The 23,435-nt window shown below is 37.0% G+C and overlaps 1 long non-coding RNA gene across 1 annotated transcript; it reads left to right on the top strand.

Moving 5' to 3' along the window:
• The first annotated feature begins 2,402 nt into the window (after nucleotides 1-2,402).
• LOC140596481 (uncharacterized) lies at nucleotides 2,403-21,673 on the top strand. Its single transcript, XR_011998452.1, has 4 exons — nucleotides 2,403-2,663; nucleotides 5,166-5,287; nucleotides 19,078-19,193; nucleotides 20,421-21,673. It is a non-coding gene; the product is annotated as an uncharacterized lncRNA (long non-coding RNA).
• Nucleotides 21,674-23,435: the final 1,762 nt, after the last annotated feature.

Below are 23,435 nucleotides of genomic sequence, written 5' to 3'. Positions count from 1 at the left end.
ATCCACAGCCCAACGTATAAAAAAAGAAGAAAGAAATGACTAATTCAGACCATGGTACATAGAAAGTTCAATGATTCTGAGAGGGCTTTCCTTTCTATGCTACTGCCTCCTTCCTTTGCAGACCTACTCTTATTTTCTTCACCTGCCACACTTGGCCAGGACCTCCATCTTGTGTTAAGCATCAGTGAGAATGAACATCTCTGGACAAGGGGAAGCTACCGAAGTAATGAATAGAGAATCCATACAAGAGAAACTGAAGAATAAATGACACTGGCACACAATTAGGGAGAGCGATCAAAGAGGTAAAATAACAAGTCTAGAAATAGACCCAAGAATATCTGGGAAAGTAGACATGATAAAGATCCCACTTCAAATCATTGAGGAAAATGTTTAATAACATTGAGGCAACCAGAAAGGTATCTGGAAAAAACTGAAGTTGGACCCATACCTCAAAACTTACTTCAAGTATATCAATGTTTTAAATATACAGACATGAAATAATAAAAATTAGAGAAGACATTTGTTTAAAAAAATTAAATAATTTCAATGACATCTTTCCAAACTTTATATCTAAATTCAATTTTGCTTTAACAAAATGACTGTTTAATTATGAAAGCATCTCTCAAAAGTTAAATGACAGAGTGAGAAAAAGCACTTGCACTTATATTCTAGACAAAAGATAAATTTCTCTAATACATAAAATGTCCTATAAATCAAAAGCGAAGTGCAAAATAACATATAGTACGCTTTCATTTATGTAAAAAGACTTTAATATATGAATTTGTTATATGTAAGTGAAATATTTCTGTAAATATGAAAAATTACTAATTATTGGTTGTTCCCAGGAAGGGGAAATGAGTGATCGTGGTTCAGAAGAGAAAGATTTTCACTCTATAGTCCAATGAAATTTTATTTTTTTTTAAAGATTTTACTTATTTATTCATGAAAGACACAGGGAGAGCCAGAGACACAGGCAGAGGGAGAAGCAGGCTCCCTGTAGGGAGCTGGATGCAGGACTTTATCCCAGGACCCCAGGATCACGACCTGTGTCAAAGGCAGATGCTCATCCACTAAGCCACACAGGTGCCCCAGTCCAATGAAATTTTAAATTATAAACTCTATGAATGTATTATTCAAAATAAATAAGCAAAAATTGAATTAAATTTTTAAATTTCTAAATAAAAAATAACTGGTATCCTCATATTTGAATCAGGATTATTTTCCTATACAAAAAAAAAATTCTAAATCATAAAGCTTCACACACATGAGGTTTATTTCTCACTCCCTAACGTTTGACACATGTTGGATGGCCCTGTATACCTAATACCCACAATAGCTGAAATTTGAGGCCTTCAAGGTTGGCTGCATTGGGAGATAGGTATGAAAAGATACATTGGCTCTAAACTGCCCAAGACCAGAACTAACACACATCATCTCTACAGTCATTGGCCACAACCAGTCCTATGGTCCCCAACTGACTACAGGAAAGGTCTTAAAAGGAAGAGCATGTGTGGAAAACCTGGAGGTCATCCCTGCACTTTCCTCCTTCAGTAAATTAGTTTTCAAACAAAGGTCTTATGGGGTGCCTGGGTGGCTCAATAGATTGAGTGCCCAGTTTGAGATTTCTGCCCAGGTGTCAAAATCTCAGGGTCGTGAGACCAAACCCCACCTCTGGCTCTGCTCTGAGCATGGAGCCTGCTTGGGATTCTCTCTTCCCCTCTGCCCTGGCCCCCGGCTAGCTCGGGCTCTCTCTCTCTCTATCTCTCTCTCTCTCTCTCTCTCTCAAAACAAACAAGCAAACACCAATAGAGTTCTTAGCAGTTGTAAACCTCATACTTGATGTAACCTCTGTTTTATGTGGTTTGGTTTTACCGTATTAAAAAGTCATATTAATATTGCAAATAAAGACACATAGATGAGACCCCTAGGATGTCTTAGGACTCCCAGCTATGCCTTGCCTTAAATGTAGAAGAAGGAAATTTGACCAAGCAGTAAGGGTAAATGTACTGATGGTCAATCTAGATTTGGGTATCCCTTGAATGTTTGAGTTTAGTCATTTTCAGCCACGCCAGCCACAACTCAACAATAGTAGTCCACACAGTGGCTGGCTTGGGTTTGGGAGGCAGAGGAGCTCATGCTATCCATTTAGTCAGGATCCTTGTGCCAAGTTTTCCCGTGAACAGCTAGTGAGGGCCACTGAGTGCAATCTACCTCCACAGATTATAAAGAAAGTCTAGAAGGAAGCTAATGCAATGTTCTGACGTCTATTTTTATCCTGGAAAGAACTGTTTGTCTCTCAGTTCTGCTCTGAGTCCATTTTGCCAAACTGAGCTTTATTACTTTGCAGCGAGAGAAGTGAGGTCTCCCAAAAAAGTCGAAAGAAAGCAATGAAATAGACACTCTACATTGTCCTTCCAGATCCTGTGGGATGAAGGGTAGACGTGAGTTAGCAACATAATTTAGTTTGTCTCCTTTTTGCAAAAGTGTTTATTTACCCGAAAGATTCCTGCATCCAATTCTAAAGCATGCCAGCTGCCTAAAAGAGAGGCTCAGAGAGGCAGAAAGCTTTGGTCATCGGGACCTGTATTGAGGGATTACTCCCCAGGAGAAGTGAAAAGAGGATTCTAGAAGAGATTGATCAGCGTTTCAGCAGAGGAACCAAAGTGAAGTGAAGTGTATCTTAACATGTCATTTTAATGAGGCATGAAAGTGACTGCAAGAGTAATGTGTGAACAGGGCATTTTGCCCCGCTAAATGCATTCTATTTTTGTTTACCTTATAATGAAAACACCACAGGGTCAGGGTGGGCTGTCACAAGCAGAATGTTGAGTCATGAGCACACCCTACTGGTTTGGTACGAGACAACGATAACAGACCATAGAAACTCTCAAAGATTTTTTTGACTTTTTTTAAAACTGTGAACATAACAAAGCATAATATTCTGTAATTTTAATGTCATACTAATTAATATGTACAATATGTACATCTTCATACAGATTAATATATATAATACATTTATTTCAAGAGAATCAAATCTTTTCTGAGGCTTCGGATGACTTCATATGCTTCCCTTCCCTCTTTCTCTATTTTTAGCATTCTTTTAACACTTTCAGCTCTCATTTAGTTTTGGCAGACTCTGGATGCACCCCTAGGAGGACCCTTTTGAAGTGAGTCGGTCTGATCCCGGATCCGCAGAGCCACCTGCAGATGTCACACTGAAACAGTGCTCCTGACACACCACCTGTTTTTCCTTGTTCTCCTTCAATTTCTGCTTTCATCAAGCAAATTCTTCAAACAGCTGGGTGGTGCCAACACATGGAGCCCCCTGGGGAGTACATTTTTTTTTCCACACTGGAAAACCAAACTTAATTGCTCAGTCACATTTGGAGTACTTTTTCCACTCCGCGGATACTTTACTCATGTTAGCTGTATTTGAATTAGAAAATCGCAACGTTTTCAGCCACACAAGAGGAACACAAATTAATCTAAGCATGAATTTTAGGGAAAGATCAATAGGTAGCCATAAGTATGTGGCTAAAAGAATGTGTCACGTGATCATTTCCAACTACTGTCTTCCTGACCAAAGACAGTTATTTAGAAAGAGATGCTGGGTGGATCACAGTGATGAACTAAGAGTTTGGGATTTATTCTTTTGCTTTGTTTTGTTTTGTTTTTCACCTAGTACTAGTGATCAAGCCTCCCTGGCTATTTTTATATCATGATTTTACTGCATCTCCATAGCAGTGCACTGAAATTTTATTATTACTATATTCTCAGGCTCCAGACATTAAGGGATGAGGAGCAAGTAACAAAATTCCTATAAGTAAACACAGGCAAAGAAAAACAAAATTATCATTCTACTTTCGTGTAACCCAATCTTTTGTTTTAGAGATCAGAAAACTATATGCATACCGTGGTACAAAAGGAATTTCTTCCCAACTTTTATATTGTTCAGGCATAAAAAAAAAAAGTTAGGACCAAATATTAAGCCTCTTCTAGGATAATAAAATAAAACTCAAAAAAATCTTGTGCAGGCACAAAATATAATTAATATTTGGCAATATTTGCCCTCCATATGTTTTTGGCTCACAGCTCACTCCGACCCAAAGAACTTCCCATCACATTATTCATTTTACAATAGCAACATTCCTTAATTTGAGGTTTACTCTTTCAAAACTTGGACTTACACTATGGTGTTAAAATTAAAATCTGCTAGACAATTGTATAAAAATGGCAAAGTAAATTCCGTGAGTCCAAGTGCTGTAGCTATATATTTCTGTTACCTCTCTGAAACCCAATATGCATTCTGCTAACATATAAATCTAACAAAACACAGTTTTGATTATATCCCTCAAGATCCTTTAATGGCTACAAAATTAAGTTTTAAAATCTTATCCTAACATGCCAGTCCTCTTCAGTCAACTTCTCCATCTCGGGCCCTTACAACCCCTGTTTGGACACCCCTATATTCCAGCCTAATTGAATTATTTTGTTTCTTTGACCATATCATATGCCTTTTTCAGTGTGACTCTGCTGGCATCCAAACACTACCACTGATCAAGTCAAATTTCCTTCAAATCACATTCAGTAACAGTGATGATAACAACGATGATAAGAGAAGCAACCAGCACTGGTGAGGGCTCATTGTGTGCCAAGCATTGAACGAAGCACTCCACGCACGTCGTATGAACTAAGCACTTTTCACGCGTGAGAGTTCATTCATTCCTCTTGGCAAGCCTAGGTGGTCGATCCTGCTGTTAAGGAGAAACTAAGATACCGTAATATGCAACTTGTCCAGGGTCCCGTAGCTTGTATGAAGAAGAACCCAGAAGGAAAATGACTTCTCCCTCATGAGCATTTCTTGATTTCTCAAATGCTGTAAACCAACTTCATCCAGATTCGTCAGGCAGAACTTGAAGGTTGTTTTGTAGAAATTGTAGTCATCAATCATTTTTAGCCAATGGGTAAGAAGCCAGTCATAGTTCTGTCCTGGAAACCCAATGAAGTCTAGTTCTCTGTCCTCTTAGAGATCCAGCTCCCTCCAAGCAGGGAAGCTTCCCTTTAACCAGAACAAGATTCCAGAAGTAAAATTGCTTTCCTTAACACCACCTGAATTTTCTGTGTTGCTGTTTAGATACATTGACTTTTTTTTTTTTTTAATTTAGCTGGAATAGCAGTTCCTAGAACGTGATTCCCTAGGAGAATCTGCAAGATCAAAACTATTCTGTAATAATAGTCTGCCTTTTATCAGTGTTTCAACATTTACACCGATGGTACCAAAGCAGTGGTGAGTAAAACTGTTGGAGCCTTAGCACAAATCAAAGCAGTGGCACGAAACTACACCAGAATCTTGTGTTCTTCCAGCAGTTGCCCCAGAGCCTGTGTTCTTGACGCCAGTGCATTCACAGGGGATAAAGTTCCATTTAAGAATGTCCTTGAGAAAGCATAACATTTATTGATTTTATTAAACCTAGACCCTGAGAACATGTCTTTTGAACATTCTGTGGGCAAAATGGAAAATTTCTATTAGTTACATACCAAAGTACAATGGCTGACTCAAGGTAAAACACTTGGGTGATCAAATTACAACCAAACTAGTTTTTTTGTTTTGTTTTGTTTTGTTTTGTTTTGTTTTGTTTTGTTTTGTTTTAATGGAACACTATTTTTACTTGAAAGAGGAACTAAAAGACAAAATATGGTTATTCAACCTTGAGTATTTGGCAGGCATGTTCCCCAAACTGAATGAAGTGAGCCTGCTCCTTCAAAGAAAGCAATTGACAATATTTGTTGTCAGTGATAAAATTGGATTTTCAAGCAAAACTTAAAATTTTAAGACTTTGATTTCTTTACCATATTGGCAGTTTCCCAATATTTACAAGCTTTCTCATAATATTAGTGTTATGTTAATGACTGTGCTTTTTCTTTTTATTGTAAAATAAAGTGAGTTAACATTTGTAAGATCTGCATGAGTCAGTGCACCAGTGTTTCATAGTGACCAATGCACAATGTTACAAAATCATGCATGGATAAAAGATCCATTTGAAGTGCAAGATAGGCCAACAGATTTTAGTGGAACAGAATACAAAATGTTCATGGGTTTCATTTCAGATTCCACATTGCAATGAATCTTCAATAAACTGCCGTTTCTTATGCTGTGATGTAATACCAAAAATATACAACCAAATTATCTGCAAAAATGTTAAACTACTTATTTTTTCAGCTTCATAAGTCAGATGAGTTATGAAATCAGGATTTCTTTGTATACTTCCACCAAAACGATATATTTCATAGACCAAAGCAGACACATGTGAGAATCGTGGCCTCTTCTAATAATCCAGACATCTGACTAAAGAGATTTTTCAAAAATGTAAAACAATGTTAAGCTTCCCAGTCTTTTTAAGAATGAAGTTATTTTTCACAAATGTTATGTATAACGAAATATTTTATCACCACTTTAAAATTGATCAATAAATATTTTAATTTTTTTTACTTTCAAATTCATAATATACATTCTTACAGGATTTTCAATAAATTTTAAGAGGCACATGGATTCTGAGACTAAGGTCTGAGCCAGGTTGTCATCTTTCCTTAGAGACTACACCTTGCTGGATTCTTATACACTATTCTCCAAAGGATGAATATGCATAGGAAACACACTAATCCACTATCTTTTGTGTGTGTGTAAGATTTATTTATTTATTCATGAGAGACACACACAGAGAGAGAGAGAGAGAGAGAGAGAGAGAGAGGCGGAGACAGGCAGAGTGAGAACCAGGCTCCTCGTAGGAAGCCCAATGAGGGACTTGATCCTGTATCCTGGGATCACGCCCTGAGCCAAAGGCAGACGCTCAACTGCTGAGCCACCCAGGCGTCCCCACTAATCCACGTATCTTGAGTATATTTAATTTTACCAGTGAGCACCCAATTTAACAATCACTGTTGTAATTAGAAAATATCAAATTTGCAAATTAAAATCATTTCTGACATTCACTATGTGATTAAAAAAGCCTCATGTGCTGACCAAGAGGGAGACATGAGCATACAAAGTAACTGGAACATGGACTTTCTCAGCAGAATTCCAGCTGACGACACCTGGAGTTTGAATTCCCTATTAGAATTCAGAATTCAGCAACTGAGTTTTAACTTAATCATAATAAGAATCAGGTAATACAATACCATCTATGCTGAAGTATTTAAAGTAAAACTATAGACATTTTAATGCCCAACCAGATGCCACTTGTCATTGAATCTTCTAGTTCTTTTTATGTGTCTCTTTCAGGATACGTAGTTATAAAACCTCCCAATTCTTAGTTAGAAGCTTTGTGTGCATTTATTCTATTCCCTAGTCTCTTCACAAATTCTGACATATTACCTATCCCACGACTGCAAACTATAATTAGGTAAACCAGATACGAAGAAGCAAGAGAAAATTAACTATGAGTGCTTGCTAGCAGGAAGCTGGGCAGATGGAACATGTAATTTCAGGAATACACAGAGATCAACAGTAAATAGTAAAGAAGAAATGAATATTCCAATGATAGATGAAATACAGCAACAAGTATCCAGGAGCAGATATACTTAGCCACATATACGTAGGATAACAAACATTCAAAGATAGTCTACGTAAAGACCTTGTAACTCAGCAGGAACAGGAACTCGGGGGTAGGACTGGAGTCCTGAGAGTGAAATAAAATAGAAAGTGGAGTTCATAATCTTAGACACATTTGACCATTAATGAGTTATGAGTTTAAAGACTCAGGAATAGGGGAACAAGACAATATTCCAGTTACCAGTCTATCAGGATACATAATTAATAAATATATAATTTTTATTTTGGTTAAGAGATGAATTTAAACATACCGGAAATTTCACTCTTACTATATGAGCCTGCAAATAAAGTAGCAATGACTTTGATATAATGTGGATAAATAGAATCAGTAACAGGGAAGGACAGCTTCAGAACTGTAACTCTTAAAAGCATTTGGGAGAAAATAATTCAAACCCAAGCACAATTTCGGAGTTGAAAAGAAAAAAAAAAAAAGGCTGGATTTTAATCCTCGCTTGACCATCTTCTAAAAATATAATATTAAAAAAAGGGGATAGCAATTTCTCTCAAACTCATTTTTAACATGGAAGATAATATCTTTGCATTAGTTTAGTTTGGAGTATTGGATATTATGTGTATAAAAAGCATAGTACAAATAAAGTATGTTAGTTGTTTATTAATTTTAACAATAAAGGTCATTGATTTTGATAGCAACAGGATTTTAAAAACTAGCTATTATTGTCATTTCCAAGAAGAAAATATATTTCCATGTGCCATGGCAGCAAGAAACAAATATATAAAAAAAATCATTAAACGTTACATTGTTAAAAGTGTATTTTAAATGGAAAGAGAAAGTGCTAATGGTAGTGCAAAAAAAATTGTTATGTTTCTCATAACAAATATGCTCAGGGGTTTTATTAGCATGCAACAAAGGCTTCAAAGAATTTGGAAATGTTGAGCAACCAAAATTCAGAAATATGGATAAATTTCTGAATAGAAGTAGAGGCAAAGAAAAAATTATTTAAAAGTTTATTTAAAAGTCTACAAAATTAAGTCTGAAAAAGATACAAAGTGTAAGATAGATGAATTTTATTTCCTTAGATTTTCCACATGACGAATTTATACTAATCTATCGATGAATTAAAAATTAAATAATTTCCAATGTCTCCTGTACTTTAACTTGGAATAATACATAAATCTTTGAATAAATCTGATTTATTTCTCTACAAGATAAAGTCATTAAAAATTTTTTTTAAATAATGCTGTCCTGAAATTCAAAGAACTTTGAGGTATGTTATGAGACTACTTATAAATATTTTAATCCCTATTGTACTACAGTATCTTGACAGAGGTATTTCATATTGTCCTAGTTCTTCTCCCCTCCCTCAAAAATGATTATCACATAGATGACAGAAATAAAAACACCTAACCTGTGAGGATGACCACATGATTACCTAATCTGAATTGAAGAAGAGAAATTCTTCATGGTAAGTTGAAATGCTCTAAACCAGCTGTCTTCAAACTTTGGAATGCATACACCCAGGTATACGTTAAGTCTTCCCGTGGGGTATCAAGACATGAACTTCCAAATTCTCAACTTCCATGTGCTTAAATTACCACACGCACGTACACTGTCTTAAATTGATCCTCCTGAGAATACACTTTTAATTGAGCTTCAAGACCTTCTGTCCAATCTCTCTCTCAAGATGGTACTTGCTCATCTCGGAGTTACTGCAGTCCATTTTCTGGGGTGTAAAAACTTCTGGGAAGCCAAACAGAGGTATAAAAATATTATTATTGGTGTTGAGAAAGGAAATGATTAATGACTGGTAATAAATCTTTTCATAAGTCAGGTAGTTTACAATTCTTTGTTTTGAACAAAATTAAGGCAAGACCCAACTGGTAGTGATCTATTATCAAGATGGTTTCTAATAATCTGTGATTTGGAATGATAACTAGGAAGGACTGCAAAGAATTATGCCAAATTCTAATAATAAAACTTCTTCTGTTTCTACCTGCTTATCTACGTGATAAGGTTTCTGAACATGTACATCTAAGCTAACAAAAAAGATATAATTAGAATTCTATTTGAACACTGTCTAAATCCAGCAACAAGGAATATTTAGATACATAAATTAACATTTAAAAGTTCCACCCAGTAAAAGACTTATAAAGAGATGCACTACCAAATTTCTGAATTGTATATTTAAATACTATCTTTCAAAAATTTAGTATATATAAAAAGTTATCAATGTCATAAAAATAAAACTATAGTGAAGATCCAATTCAGAAAAAAAATCATTTATCAGAGATTTACAACCACAGGAAAGTCTAAAATTGTATATTCTAATTATGCGTAATGTACATGTGTTCTTTTTACATGGAAGTATAAGATGATCAGCAAAAGGCATTCAAACATAAATATATTTTCTATATTTTTAAAATACATAATGGTTCATAGCAAATCGCTATGGTATTTAAATTCCAGGAGATGCAATTCAAAAAATGAAGTAGCAGTTTCAATTTAGTTATGCTCATTTACCATATGATGGAAGTTTTTTTTTTAAGTTTCAATATTTATGTTTATAATGAAAACTTTAAAATGGTCAGTTAAATATGAAGTTATCCATAGTTTCACAAAATCCCTTAAGAGGTCCGTGAATAAAAGTTTGAAGTAGAGCGCTCTAGTCTAAATCACAGATACCAGAAGATATTCGAGACTGATACTAAAACCTCACATTGATCACTACAAACAAGGAGGAAAATAGTTGCTTTTTTATTTTGTTTTTTGCTTTTTGTTTTTTGTTTTTCAGTTCAGTGACAATGTCTGGTCTCTGTCACCTCACCACAAAAGATTTATGATTTTGAATGAATAATCAGCAGTGACCATAATTTGTTTTTAGAAAAATTCTCTTTGAAATTTACCTTGATCTTGATAAATTACTGCAGGTTGATCTATATGGGAAAAACTGGCACCAAAAGCTGCAACTGCTTTGAGAGGGGCTTTATGTGATTATTAGATTTCAAAGCCATGGAGCTGTTGCTAATCTTCAAGAGCTCTAAACACGATTGTTTGTGAACACCTCCTTCTTCCTCTAATCTTTCCTCTCTCCCATGTTCTCCAATGCCATCTAAAATACCCATTGACTTCCTTTGAATCAGAAGTTTTAGCAATCTGAATGCCATGTATTTCAAATAATTCATCTAACAGTGTGAAGCATTGGGTAGTACAACTGCTGAGCACCCAGGCATAGTAAAGCGTATCTCCTCTAAGCACTTAAAAATCAGACTGACTATAAAAGTCACATCAAGTGTTCAATAAATTTTTCCATAGCATTTGACTATTTCAGGAGCGCAGTAAGAAGTATAATACTTTCCTTTTCAGAGCACTGACATTTATTACTTTGTACAAATTGAGTATCTGAAACCCAGAAAACCACTGCAGATACAGTAGAAAAAAAAAGTCAATCGCTTTTCTGATTGCTTTAATAAAAGTTATAGTGATTCTTTATATTTAACATCTGTACAACCAAAAAGTGTGTGTGTGTGTGTGTGTGTGTGTGTGTGTGTGTGTGTGTAAATGGGACCTCCAGCTGCTCTTAGATTGAAGGAATCTCCATGGCATCAGCAGACAGGAATGATATTTCATTCACCCGTTGGCCATGGTAAAGGAATCAACAAGATCCACATGGTTGTTCTGGGTGTTAAAGTGTGTCTGCTTTGTAATCGTTGTCTGAGACCCAAGCTCTTGCTTTATAGTGCTTAAATAATTGATTTCACCCAGCCTTCAGTCAGAGTTAGAAAACCCCAAATATTTTCCCATTAATCCTTAGAGTCGGGCACTGCTTAGTTTCAAATTCATGGATTCATGGGAAATCATAGAGTTTACAAAGAAATTCATTTTGGCTGGGAACAAAAATAAAAGCTTCATGTGGATGATTTCTTAATGTGTTGAACCAGAGCTACAGGTCGATGTGGCAAAACAAGAATATTATTAAACTCACGAAAGATGTGAGTTTGCTGGTCTATTGCTGTGTAGGTTATTTCGTGTGTAAGTCATTGTTATTTTTTTAAATAAGTAAATTTACCAAAAAGAAGAGAGATCTAATAAAAACACAGGAAATTAGCCACATGCTATAAAACATTAGATAACTGGCCCTTCAGATCAGTAACCCCCTGATGAAGAACTCAAAGGTGAAAAAACATTCTGAATGTTGGAGCCACCAAAAGAAGTAAATTTAATGGGAATATATTCCTGGAAGGAAAGCATTCAGAGTGTTCTGTCGACTGCTCTAACCTATGAAATTCTAATTTTATTCACTGTTGGAATTAAAGGTAGATATATGTTTATTCACAACAGAAATACAAACTTAACTTTCATTGTATTTGAGTATTTGACGTTCTGAAAGAATTTGAAGCAGGTCACAAACTAAAGCACGGTATGAGATAAATCACTTAAAGATAAATATAACACAGTTTTTTGAAGAAAACTGGAATAACTGCTCTAAGACATCTGAGTTGAGTAGATTACCATACTAAGGCAATAAATTTGGCTGTAAGGCTTTTGACTGCAAACCAAAGGATGGGAAACCTACTGTGTTGCATTGTTTCCACATTTTGCCATTAGAGAGTATAAAAACTCACCTAATGACACTATTTCTCCTAGAATGAAAATTGTGTGTATATACTGTAGCCAGCCATATGGATGTTGTGTACTTGTAGACACGTGCAATAGGCACAAAGGTGGTGATAGATGCGTCAAGATGTCAGACGCAACAAGCTCTATAGGATACAGCATGGATAGTAATTTAGTTCCAATCATTATTAAACTATATATTAATGCTTACAGGAAGCATAAGCCCATCAACATAACATCCTGTAGAACAAAGAATTTTCTGAATTTTTAAAAGAGAATCTAGGACACCTGGGTGGTTCAGTCAGTTAATTGTCCAACTGTTGATTTCCACTCAGCTCATGATCTCAGGGTTGTGAGATTGAGCCCCAACATGAGCTCTGGACAGAGCACTGGACAGAGAGTTTGCTTGAGATTCTCTCTCTCTCTCTCTCTTTCTCTTTCTGCACCCCCTCACACTCTGGCACACACTCTCTCTCTCCCTCTCTAACATAAAATAAAATAAAATAAAATAAAATAAAATAAAATAAAATAAAATAAAATAAAATAGTAAAGTAAAATAAAATAAAATAAAATAAAGTAAAATAAAATAGATTGCTATGCTGCTGAATTTAGTACAAAGTGGGTAGGGAAGAAATGATTCACTTTTCTAAAATTGGCTTGGAAATTTTGACAAGTACGTTTTAATTTTAGTGTTTCTCCTTAAGATCATTCCACAACTATGTGGAAACCTGTCATGACAGATTTTAGAAAAAGGTATTTTTTTTTTATTCCGGTATAATTAACATACAATATGCTATTAATCTCATGTATACAATATAGTGATTCCATACAATATAGCGTTCTATACAACACTCGGTGCTCATCACAAGTGCTCTCCTCAATCCCTATCACCTATTTCACCCATCCCCCTTCTGGCATCCACCAGTTTGTTCTCTATAGTTAAGAGTCTGGTTTTTCAGTTTGTCTCTTTTTTCTCCTTTTTTAAAAAAAAAGATTTTTAATGCTATAATCTGTGGTCATAGCTCTGATCTGTTAAATCTTATACATAAAACTGTGAGGTGATAAGCTTTAGTACCCACATTATCAGGTTTATGTATGTATATAAAAAAATTAGAAAGATCATCATATAGCCTATTAAAGCGCTTCTTCGTCGACCCCAGGGTAGCTCCTTGCAGAATGAGCAGAGGTGATCTCTTTCCCCTTTGTACACACGCCTGAGCAGAGACCTGATGGAAGAGTTATTCTCACAGGGATTCCAAATGATAAATCTTTGTGTCACTTTATGGTGTAAATTATATGATTGGTTCAATGCCTTGCCTTTTTATAATTTTTTCCTTAACTTAGCAAGAAAAAGATCACTATCTGTTTTTAAGTTAATGGAATTTTTGCATGGGAAGATTTATGTAATGGAAGATAAGAAGAAATATGTGGGGTTTTTTTAGCAATACTTGGTGAGAAAAGACAGAAATCAATTACTTTATTAAAAAAAAAAAACAGTTTCCATGTTGCAAAGAAACATACATTGTAAGCCGATGGAACAGCATGTCCATTGATTTTCCCGGGGTGATGATTGATTCCAAGAAGGAGACCCTTTTGGAGGTACAGCCTCTGTACAGGACTCAAGAGCACAGGTCGCGTCTCTAAAAGACCTACCCATTTATATCTTTCTCAGTCTTCTGGCAGCCGCACTACAACTGTGTAATAATGGCTTCAACAACATAATCCTTTAAAGAAAATGAGGGCACTTGAGATTTCCTGAGATCTAAATAAAAAAAAAAAAGAAAAAGAAAAGAAAATCTGGCACACAATACCACACCTTTAAGCTCAAAAAAAAAAAAAAAAAACCAACCAAACAAACAAAAAACTAACAACCTACAACAACAAAAACCTTTATCACAGTTTTTTTAAATCAGAATTTTTACTTTTTTTTAGTGGGCTCCACACCCAGCACGGATCCCAACGGGGGGCTTGATTTCGCAACCCTGAGATCAAGACCTGAGCTAACATCAAGAGTCAGACACTCAACCAGCCACCCAGGTGCCCCAGAATTTTTACTTTTTTTAAAAAGAAAGTACAGATTATCACTTTGCCTCAAGTGTTTGGCAGAGATACAGAATCACTGAATCATTTATTCAAACACTATTTCTTGAGCACTCCCTTAGCAGCATGCCAGGCACCAGGAGGACACTTGGAAGATAGGATGGAACAAAACAAATTATCTTCACGGGGCTTATTCTCTAGGGATAGGACAAACAATAAACAGCTATGCATGATGTTAGATTATGAGCAGTGCTAGCAGAAAGGATAAAGCAGTAAAGGAGGATGAGATGTACTGGGAGTTGTGTGAAGGTTGCAATTTTCCATGGGTGGATGGAGGAAGGCAGCCCTGAGAAGGCATCTAGGGAGTCAAGAGGGAACCTGCTGGTGTATTCCAAGACCATCATAGAAGCCAATGTAGAAACTAATGGTGACAGAAAGATTCAGATTCTTTTAATTTTCTGAGACATTAAATTTTATTTAGGGGCACCTGGGTGGCTCAGTCGGTTAAGTGACGGACTGGATTTTGGCTCAGGTCATGATCCCAGGGTCCTGGGACCCAGCCCTACTTGGGGCTCCATGCTTAGTGGGGAGTCTGCTTGAGACTCTAACTCTCCCTCTCCCCACCCTTCCCCCTGCTTGTGCGCACTCTCTCTCTCTTCCTCCCTCTCTCAACTCAATAAAGAAATCTGTAAAAAAATTTTTTTTATTTAAAAGTAGAGGAAAATAAACTTGATTTTTGCTGGTGAAGTGGCTATATTTTTAGTGGCAGGAAATGCTATGTCTCTGAAAGCGGTTCTCTCATCTGGAAAGCTGGAACAGAGGTAGCTATTACCTCACGTGTCGTTCTTCTCTCTTACACCTCAATAGTTTTTTAGGAAGAACAGATGGGGAATTGGTAGGTTTCGATACTCAGAGTGATTTTTGCTCTATAAAAAAGACCATTGTCAGAAATTGCAAAAACCAATGTAAAAAACAGGAAAACATATTCAATTGATTAAATCTGCAAATATGGAGATAGATTTGACTTCTACTACTAGGAATAAATGTGCTACAGTCCCTTCTTGGCAGTGTGAACCCATTTCATGAGCAGAATGTCAAGCAACTTTTCATAATAAAGTACACAATCCAAAGATCCTTTCTTCCTAAATGCACAAACTCTTCCAACCCCGTGATGTTGGTCATCAGCGTATTGTAACAAAGAAGCATTTATTTATTTTCCTCACTCCTCCATCCCTCCCTACCTGCAAAGAACAGGCCAGCCTGCAAACTTATTCCTTATAAATGCACAGGATATTTTGTTAAGCAATACCCAGAAAAGCCAAATGAAAAAAAGGAAAATCAGTAAATTTAACAATAAACAATGAGCATTAAACCACATGGCAAAAGGAGACAGGAGTATGCAGAAAATGCACATGGAAAGAGAAGCTACCTCATCACTGGATGAAATGATCTCATCTAGACACTTTTTCACAACAAATTTGGAGTTCTGAGCCCAAAAACAAACCTCATAAATAGTAAGTGTTGCAAAATGTAAGATGACGGGACCAAAGGAATCTTCCCATTTTTACTGAAGTACCATTTACACATAGACGGTCTATACTTTCTTTTTCATACAGCTTATTTTCTTTCCCTCTTCATGAAGGAGCATGTACTTGTGGTGGCTTTTAATCTTAGGGAAAGCAATCAATGTACAGGGATCTCTGTTCTAAACTAAGATTATTTTGCCAGATGTTAAGCAGCTCTCACTGACTTTTTTTTAATTCAACCATGAACACATCATTTTGCACCTAATTTAACAGGGCTCTAAAGGAATCAGAATCTCCTATCTCCAAATATAAACATATTTTAATTGCAGTTCTTGGAGATGCTTCGGTTTCCATGCTGGGTACCTGCAACCCAATGCTTTCAAGTTAAGCTTGCCATTTCCAAATTTGTTCATAAAAGAAAAACTGGATGGTTAAAATCACCTTGCAGGTGTTTCATTATTCCACACCACATCCAATAAGAAGACCGTCTAAATTTCAGATAAATTCCACTCAGAGTAACCAAATCATAAATATATTTTCATTATTTTGCTATTCAGTGACTCAGATATGCTATTATTCAACTTATTTTAAGGACTTTCCAAGTGTATTGTTTTTCTGAACTGTTTAAGTGGTTCTAAAATATTTTCTCCAAGCTGAGACCTGTAATTAAGGACTTAATTTAAGAAAATTTGTTGTGTTATATCTACTTATGTTGAATGTGGTTTATAACTAATTTTGGATTCATTGGAGATTTGCATATCAAAAAATAGTGAATTGAAAGAAATATTAGCTGTATTTAAAATATCTGAATGATATTCTTTTTCTTAAGATTTTATTTATTTATTCATGAGAGACACAGAAAGAGAGACAGAGCCACAGGCAGAGGGAGAAGCAGGTTCCCTGTAGGGAGCCTGATGCGGGACTCGATCTCAGGACCCCAGGATCACAACCTGAGCTGAAGGCAGATGCTCAACCGCTGAGCCACCCAGGTGCCCCTGAATGATATTCTTAATACAAAATCATCTTCTATGCTCCTCTCATTGGTGCTCGTTTTTACCGCATACAATTTCCAATCTGAGTTCTGAGATGGGGCTGGGGCTGGGATTTCGGCCTTCTTATAAGCTAGCACAGCAGCCTGTCCGTGTTTCATGGACGCATTTCATGGACACTGACCGATGACCCAAGTCTCCTGGGTCAGAGACAAGGGAGCAGCAGAGCAAGGAGCTTGGGCATTAGGTTTGCAGTGATTCCTCACATCCACCGGGTCCCACGGTGCACACAGAGAGCCCGGTCTTAGGCTCGGTGGGTTTGCATCCCAGCTGATCAACACGGCCTGGGAGATGGAGCACAAAGCAAGCCTGCTCCTTGTCCCTGAAGGACGAGCCTCGCCCCAGGAAATGGGCCACGTGGAGAGTGGTCAGGGCCTCTCATCCTCGGCAAACTCAAGCAGGTGGTACCCACAGGATGCTCGGCACCCTTGGGGGTGCCTCTACCAACTGATATTTGAGTGAAGTTTGATTCAAAAAATCCTGATTGAGATCGATTTCTATTCAATTGAAGAAAATCTATTCCTATTCTTTCTGTCTGTCTGTCTCTCTCTCACATGCACGTACCTCTTACACTGACTTAAAATCAGCTGAAACCTAAAGCTTAAGGAATAAACCCCACACAGCCTACCTGTTCCAAGTCAATCAGACGACATCAGCGACAGAAGCAAAGGTGGTATTTTGTGTGTGTTCAATTCTTTGCTCAGAAACAGAATGCTACATGGATTGAGCAATTTTGGAACGTTGCCCCCTGTCCTTTTGGACTGAACTGAGGGCACCTCCTTCTCCATGGGACACCAAAATACAAAAGCTACAAATCTCCAGCGTTATGATGATAAACCATATTTAAAATGGTGAAAGCTGAAAGGGACGCCGAGCATGAGAGCCTCCTAACTCTGGGAAAAGAACTAGGGGTGGTAGAAAGGGAGGTGGGCAGGGGGTGGGGGTGACTGGGTGACGGGCACTGAGGGGGGCACTTGATGGGATGAGCACTGGGTGTTATGCTATATGTTGGCAAATTGAACACCAATAAAAAATAAATTTATAAAAAGTAAAAAATAAAAAATAAAATGGTGAAAGCTGCTAGCACTTTAAACAAAATATTGCTTGTCTGTCTGTCTGGACAGTCTGTCCAGACTAATCTGGCAATATTTTTACAAATTAAAAATAAAGTCCTATATTACTTTACCTCAGTCTATAGAGGTAAAAGTGTTCACACTTATCTGATGATAAAATGCACATGTTTTTCTGTGACATTTGGGCTAAATACTGTGTGGCTCATGATCTTATATTCCAGCGGGGCCTGTGTGATTCCTGGTTTGTGCTTTAAAGCATCACATGCAAAAGAGAATGGCAGCGACAATAGGAAAGCCTAAGCAAGGAACGACATTCTGTTAAAAAAGAGGTCTTAGGTTCAGTCTATTTACCCACATTTGGAAGGTTTTACAAATATCTCCTTGAAGGACAGTTTGCCTCTTAAGAGAATTAGAAAGATGAGGTTTATAAAGTGCATCAGAAATAATAAAATTATACGTTAAGTGGCAATTTTTAACTTCAATACATGCATAAATGTCTACTGTAGGCTTTAGAGACTGGATAGTATATTTAACCAAGCCTAACTGTAGCCAAGCATTTCCAAAAGTTGTAACTGCAGTAACTGTAGAAAAGGTCTGGAAAAGAGCCCAGACAAATGGACCCCTTTAACATTAGCCATCCCAAAATGTCCTTTCAATCTTAAGAGAGTATAGATGGTTTCATTAAAGGGAGAAACAAAATCAGGGTAAAAGAAACTTATCCATAACGTTACTCCAACCAGCACTTCATGCAGATGATTTTAATTTCATTAGACCAAGAAACTGCAGCAATGACACCACCTTTTAGGTAGTTTTGCTAGTTCTTTTGGTTTGCTTACTGAAACTTGCCATCTACGTATCCAGGGAGCATTAATTACACCATTGAGTCTTGAAGCTAGAGCAAAAGAAAAGATTGAAACGAGGTCTCTGTTTCCAGGAGTTCCCATTCCAGTGTTGAAAAAACTTCCAAAAGCCACTAACGACATCAAATGTGGCAGGACACCTGTTAGGTGCAGTTGACCACCACCGTGTGCCTAGGCTCTGAGGACTTGAACTCCCTACTAGCTCTAGGGCCAGCACCTTTGGATAACACACTCACTTGTTCTGAGTTATTCTACTACAATTAAATCAGGTGAGTTGACATTTTCCCTTATTTCCCACACTTGCATACCAGAAAGTCACACCTTTTTTTTTTTTTTTTTTTTAGAAGAATATCGTAAGGACTCAATAATGCCTCCAAAAAACGAAGTCAAAGTCCTTACAGTCCCAAGGGTTTTGGCACAACTTGGATGCTTTGATGTGTGATTCTTAAAAGGAAATAGAGTGGTAAGTGCCTATCATGTAAGCTACCATTTATTGAGTGTAGACACCATGCTAGTCCTTTTACGGGTTTTTTTCCACTTATGCCTTAAAACACTGCTATACGAGAGGCACAACTGGGATTCCTATTTGGAGGTGACACCTACGCTAAGAAGAAATTAGATAATGCCCCCAAATACACATCAGTCCTGAGAGGAGTAGGATTCAGACCAAGGCTTCACTGTCTCTTAGCTGTGTGATTTTGTCACAGTTAACTAAATGGATCTTTTTCTAAATGTGCCAAGTGTTCTTCTTAGGCATGTCTCCTTTTTCAAATTTTATAATTCATAGTCTCTAGAAAACAAAAAAAAGATGTTTCCCTGTGATCTTTAAAAGTGGCAAAAAGGTGTCTTCAGAAAGAATGCTCTTTCCCTCTGCATTAGTTTGCTAAGGATTCCTTAACAAAGTCCCACAAACTCGGTGGCTTGAATAACAGAAACTTCCTATCTCACTGTTCTGGAAGCCAGAAGTCCCAGATCGAAGTGCTGGAGGGGTTGATTCCTTTCAGGCGGAGTGTAAGGGAAAATCTCTTCTGTGCCGTTCTCCCAGCTTCTGGTGGTTCCCTGGCAATTTTAGGTGTTCCTTAATCTCTAGATCTCTGTCTTCCTCTTCACAAAGCATTCACCCTGTACACAAGTCTGTGTCCAAATTTCCTCTTTGATAAGGACACAACCATACTGGATTACGGGCCCATCCTACTCTTGTATGACCTCTTCTTTACTAAACACAACCGTAATGACCCTATTTCCAAATATGGTCCTATTCTGGTTGGTCCTTCAAGATACGAATTTGGGGAGGATGCATTTCAATCCATAACACCACCCAAAATAAAGTGTGTTCACAGAAATTAAATGGAATAGGAACAGCTCCCCCTAAAATTTCACAGTGCACTACTCACTACTCATCATGAAACTTCCCTCTGTTTTTTAAAAAAGATTTATTTATCTATTTATTTATTTATCTATTTATTTATTTATTTATTTATTTATTTATTTATTTATTTATGAGAGAGGGAGAAAGAGAGAAAGAGAGAAAGCCAGTGGGGGTTGGGCAGAGACAGAAGGAGACAAGCAGACTCCCTGCTGAGGGCAGAGCCTGAAGGGGATGGATCTCACAACCCTGAGATCAAGGCCTGAGCAGAAACCAAGAGTCGGGTGCTTAACTGACGTGAACTTTTTCTCTGCTTTAATTCAGCAAACCACAGATTGCAAACTCAAAAACATACAGGTGGATAATGATAGGCACGGAGCTGAGGGGTGCAAGTGAGTAGACATGGATTGTACACATGAAACATGTGGCCGGCGGTGAAGCAGGAACACGCGTGTCCCGCCCTCGGAGGGAGCTGCTTCCCAGTGCTAACCAATTGATGCCATAAAGAGAATTCTTCAAGACTTTTTGGGAATTCTTATGTTTATGTGTAATCACCCATACTAAACATAGATTCATACTAATCACCTACTCCACACACACACACACACACACACACACACACTCACCACACTGAACCACTATATAAGTTGGCAGATTCCAGTCCATAGTTCTGTAATTCCTGGTCCCATGTGCACATTTTCACCTCAAGGTTCTCCTCAGGCTGCAAGTGCGCTGTATGGAGATACTCCTGGGATCTCTTCTCTCTGCACAGTCTTTCTTGGCAATCTCAGGCCTCAAGATCAGCTCTCAAAATTTAACTTTTAAATGTTCTTTTACCCTGGCTTTTGGCCTGTGGTTCAGTCATACATTTCCAACCACTAGCCAGTTGGAATTCCCAACCTCAAACGAACTAATTATCTTCCACGAAGGATACCATCACTGCCCACATCACTTTCCACATCATGGGAAGCTATGGAAGCTCTGGCTTCCATCTTGTAACTTCTGTATCTAACAAATGATAAATCTGTTCCAGAGCCCCTTTCCAAGAGTTGGGAAGTTAAATAATGCTCACACAGATAATCCTTTATGTGACTTGAATGTAAATTCATCCTACTTTCTAGAGCAGCTAGCAACCCGGAGAGAAAATTAAAATGCCAACCAATCTTCACTGAGTGTTTTTGCAGTATTCCTAAGCAATTCAGTTGGCAGTCCCATGAAATTCTGGGAGCCAATAATGTATTTTGTCCTGTACGCAAAGCTGGTGATTTAAATCTTTAAACATTAAGCCTTTTAATGCTTCCCAAGAAGTTGGCCCCGCTAAACAGCACACACATGCACAGAAATACTAACCAACTAATAAACAAACTGATATTCACTCCCAGGAAAATAGAAAATGTTTTGAAAAAAAAGATTCTAACATCTATTCTGCGTTCTGCAGCAGAAATGGGTTATGTGGATCTGTTCGTGTGTCCAATGTCCTTGAATGGAAAATTGATTTCTTCCCAATCCCACTAACTATTGAGTAAATACTAAGAGTATTGTTTGAATAGGAATTAAACTATTCTCATTTCAGTGCACTGATGATTCTCCCTTTAACTCTGTGCCATTTCGCCATCCCTGCTAGCAGCACATCGAATTAGCCCTTAGCTGAAATGCTCAAAACATCTCTTAAGCTGACAATATGAGCATTTTTGGTGGTCCTGAGGTTAACTTTGTTCCATAGAAATGATAGGCAGAAACAATCTTTATACTTTTAATTGATATTTATAACAATTACAAAGACTGAAGTTCCCCTGGAGATTTTAAATTTGGTTTATAAATATTATTACATTTTACAAGGATTTTTAACCCTTAATTAATTAAGTACTCTAAGGTATTTCAATATGTCATTTATAAATGAGGTAATTCTTAAGTTCTGTTAAGTGTTTTTTTTTTTTTTTTTTTTTTAAGTTGTATTTATTTAAGTAATCTCTAGATCCAACATAGGGCTTGATCTCAAGACACTGGGATCAACAGTCACATGCTTTTCCGGCTGAGCCAGCCAGGCACCCCTAAATGCTTTTTTTTAAAAGATGTTATTTATTTATTCATGAGAGACACACAAAGAGAGGCAGAGACACAGGCAGAGGGCGAAGCAGGCTCCATGTGGGGAACCCAACGCAGGATTCGATCCCAAGACTCCGGGATCACAACCTGAGCCAAAAGCAGACACTCAAGAGCCACCCAAGAGCCCCTAAACGTTTTTAATATTAGTTGCAAATTTACTTTTAACTTGAAATCACAAATAGAAATTAGTTTTTCAAGTGCATATTTTAAAACCGCTTATAAGATACCTAAATATCTTAGGTAATTACAATACTCAAAATACACAGATTTTTGCTGAACAGCACTAAAAGATAAATATGAGTGTGGCTTTATTAGGCCTCTAATACCTAATCCCAAATCTGGGTCAAAAATATTTACCAATTAAGGAAAAAAAAATAGTGTCTTTGCACATTAAGGTTGCCTCTTCTAGTGTTGCAGTTGCTCATCATCCAGAAATTGTAGCAACCTCAAATATCTTTGCTTCAGACACCCAGAGCTGGTCTGTCCCTACACCAGACCTATACTGTTTCCAAAACTAACTCTTTAGCTCTTCTTGTAGTTCTTTTTTTTTTCTTGATACATAAGAAAAACAATTATTTTCTAATGGCCAATTTGGTCAAATATTATGTTGGAAGCAAGGAACTAAGGGCTTTGGGGCTTCTTCAGAGATTTGGAAGGCTTTGAAGGGTTTTGAGTTACAGAAGTGGCTTCCCTGGCTGCGGCCACCAGGAGAGGTGAAAACAGGCCAGGCGTGTGTGTGTGTGAGGATCAGTGACCTCGCATGGCCCAAGGCAAAGCTCACATCTAGTCAGTGAGCAGTAAGGAGATACTGAAGGTAAAATATTTGTGAAAGAGAACCATTATTTTCAGAGAATTTGTTAAAAGTGCTTTCAGGCTAATATTTACAGGAAAGCATGGTAGTCTATCCGATTAACATTTTTATAAAGTCCGGAGACACATTTATGTCAGAAGGTAAAGTTTAAAATGCCATTTCTTCATAATCCCATTTGTGTAAAATTCTGCTTAGTCACAGAAAGTAGAAATTTTAAGTGCCTTTCAAGATTTTTGTGAAAGTCAATAAAAGGTGGCTTTGAAAACATATTTTAAAAGGAAAATATATTCAAAAATAATTTTGGTGATTTCAAAGAAATTGTGAATAGCTAGACTAAGGTTTTATGTAGATTATGATTTTTTTGGTTTTACTTTTTAAAATAACTTCATAATTTATAGATACAATACTTACCATGTCTTCAA

The sequence above is a fragment of the Vulpes vulpes genome, unplaced genomic scaffold (genome assembly GCF_048418805.1).
Source record: "Vulpes vulpes isolate BD-2025 unplaced genomic scaffold, VulVul3 Bu000000665, whole genome shotgun sequence".
Lineage (NCBI taxonomy): Eukaryota > Metazoa > Chordata > Mammalia > Carnivora > Canidae > Vulpes > Vulpes vulpes.
The sequence above is the reverse complement of the archived record's forward strand: the minus strand, read 5'-3'. Positions and strand labels throughout refer to the sequence as shown.